Genomic DNA, 3,026 nt, shown 5'->3' with positions numbered 1-3,026 from the left:
GAAGCTGACGAACCGGTCCAGCGTAGATGGACCGACAAGGTAGTGCAGGATCTTGAAGGAGAGACAGGAGTAGTAGCGCTCACCAGTAGCCCTCCGCTTACTGACGAGCTCTGGCCTTTTACTGGACATGAAGTGACAAAATGACCAGCGGAACCGCAATAGAGACAGAGGCGGTTGGTGATTCTCCGTTCCCTCTCCTTAGTCGAGATGCGGATACCTCCCAGCTGCATGGGCTCAGCACCCGAGCCGGCAGAGGAAGATGGTAGTGATGCGGAGAGGGGGGCGACGGAGAGCGCGAGCTCCTTTCCACGAGCTCGGTGACGAAGATCAACCCGTCGCTCAATGCGAATAGCGAGTTCAATCAAGGAATCCACGCTGGAAGGAACCTCCCGGGAGAGAATCTCATCCTTTACCTCCGCGCGGAGACCCTCCAGAAGACGAGCGAGCAAGGCCGGCTCGTTCCAGCCACTGGAGACAGCAAGAGTGCGAAACTCAATAGAGTAGTCTGTTATGGATCGATTGCCTTGACATAGGGAAGACAGGGCCCTGGAAGCCTCCTCCCCAAAAACAGATCGATCAAAAACCCGTATCATCTCCTCCTTAAAGTCCTGATACTGGTTAGTACACTCAGCCCTTGCCTCCCAGATTGCCGTGCCCCACTCACGAGCCCGTCCAATAAGGAGAGATATGACGTAGGCGACACGAGCAGTGTTCCTGGAGTAAGTGTTGGGCTGGAGAGAAAACACAATATCACACTGGGTGAGGAACGAGCGGCATTCAGTGGGCTCCCCAGAGTAACACGGCGGGTTATTGATTCTGGGCTCCGGAGATTCGAAAGCCCTGGAAGTGGCCGGTGGATCGAGGCGGAGATGGTGAACCTGTTCTGTGAGGTTGGAGACTTGGGTGGCCAGGGTCTCAACGGCATGTCGAGCAGCAGACACTTCCTGCTCGTGTCTGCCTAGCATCGCTCCCTGGATCCCGACGGCTGAGTGGAGAGGATCCGAAGTCGCTGGGTCCATTCTTGGTCGGATTCTTCTGTTACGGTGCGTGAATGAGGACCCAAAAGCGAATTAACTTAAACAGAGCTTCTTTAATTACCAAACATAGGTAGGCTCAGACGGGCCGGCAGATTCCGACAGGACAAGACAAGGTTACAGCAAACATGACGACAGTCTGGTTCAGGCATGAAACACAACAAACAAGAATCCGACAAGGACAGGAACAAAAACAGAGAGAGATATAGGGACCCAATCAGAGGGAAAAAGGGAACAGGTGGGAAACGGGGTGACGAGGTGGTTAGGAGGAGACAAGGCACAGCTGGTGGAAATTGGGGGAGAAAAGGTAACCTAACAACGACCAGCAGAGGGAGACAGGGTGAAGGGAAAGGACAGAGACAAGACACAACATGACAACCTCCTCCTCTTCTCTCTACCTCCTCCTCTTTTCTCTTCCTTCTCCTCTCTCTACCTCATACTCCTTCACTACCACTTCCTCTTCTTCTCTCTACCACCTCCTCCTCCTCCTTCTCTTCTCTCTAACTCTTCCTCCTCTTCTCTCTACCTCCTTTCTCTCTACCTTCACATCCTCCCCTCCTATGGTGCCTAATAGACTTCACATCATGCAGTAGTAATGCATGACTGCTTTCCTACATTGAAAATGCCAGAGTAATTGACTAGGCCCAAGGCTAGAGCGATGAATCCAAAACATACAGTGACATAATGGAGGAGAAAACAGTGCAACAGCAGCATTTGTTTATCTTTGTGACAGTGATCAAAGAGACTTTATGGTTGTTTAGAGAGAGCGTTCCTGATTGGTTAGAGAGAGCGTTCCTGATTGGTTTTCATTGTGTTGTGAAGTTGTTCATTTTGAAGATCAGATCGGTGGTAATCAAACCCTGTATTTGTGCAAAGTTTACATGATCAGCTCTTCTGGAGAATAGTTGAGTCCTGATAAATGCAACTGCTTGGGACTGTTGTGACAGGGTGCACTGTTTGAATCAGGGCTGATTCAAACAAACCATGTTGAATTGAGACTAGAAAACTTTATTGCACTTAGACATAGTTTGCACTCATCCAAAGAGCAGTTATCACAAGTGGACTGTAGAGCAGATTAGGCAGAGCAGAGCAGCACTTGTACCTTGATGACATCTGAGCCCTGCTCTCCCATGGTGCCTAGTGAGATCACGGGGTCACAGGGGGACCTGAGGTAGAAATGTAATGAATACAGCTAACGCATTCCCTGTTTTCCCTATCAGTTAATGATGCCTGTTCCAAACAATATGTTTCTATCTGTTATCTGAACTTCCTGTAAGGTGACACCTGAACAGACCCCTAGTGCTTAAGATATTGAAGATAACATTACTGAAGATAGCATGGCTGTTTTTGGACTGTGTGGATCACCTTACATCTACTAAGACTCACAGGAATGCAGGGATGTCCTACATACAGTATCTCACACACAAACACACACACACACACACACACACACACACATACACGCACACACACACGCGCGCGTGTACAGAAACACACATACTGGTACGTACAGGAACACACTGTCACACCCTGACCATAGTTTACTTTGTATATTTCTATGTTTTGGTTGGTCAGGGTGTGATCTGAGTGGGCATTCTATGTTACATGTCTAGTTTGTCCAGTTCTATGTTCGGCCTGATATGGTTCTCAATCAGAGGCAGGTGTTCGTCATTGTCTCTTATTGGGAACCATATTTAGGTAGCCTGGGTTTCACTGTGTGTTTGTGGGTGATTGTTCCTGTCTATGTGTTTTCACCAGATAGGGCTGTTTAGGTTTTCGTTACGTTCATTACGTCCTTTATTTTGTAGTGTTTGTATTGATTCGTGTTTTACGTTTGTTTTTTAAAACATGGATTGCAATCGACACGCTGCATTTTGGTCCGACTCTCCTTCTCATACAGAAAACCGTTACACACACACACTGGTACCTACAGGAACACACACACTGGTACATACAGGAACACACACATTGGTACATACAGTGCCTTGCGAA

Source organism: Oncorhynchus clarkii, chromosome 16 (assembly GCF_045791955.1).
Source record: "Oncorhynchus clarkii lewisi isolate Uvic-CL-2024 chromosome 16, UVic_Ocla_1.0, whole genome shotgun sequence".
In the NCBI taxonomy this organism is placed as follows: Eukaryota; Metazoa; Chordata; class Actinopteri; order Salmoniformes; family Salmonidae; genus Oncorhynchus; species Oncorhynchus clarkii.
Note: the sequence above shows the minus strand (reverse complement) of the source record.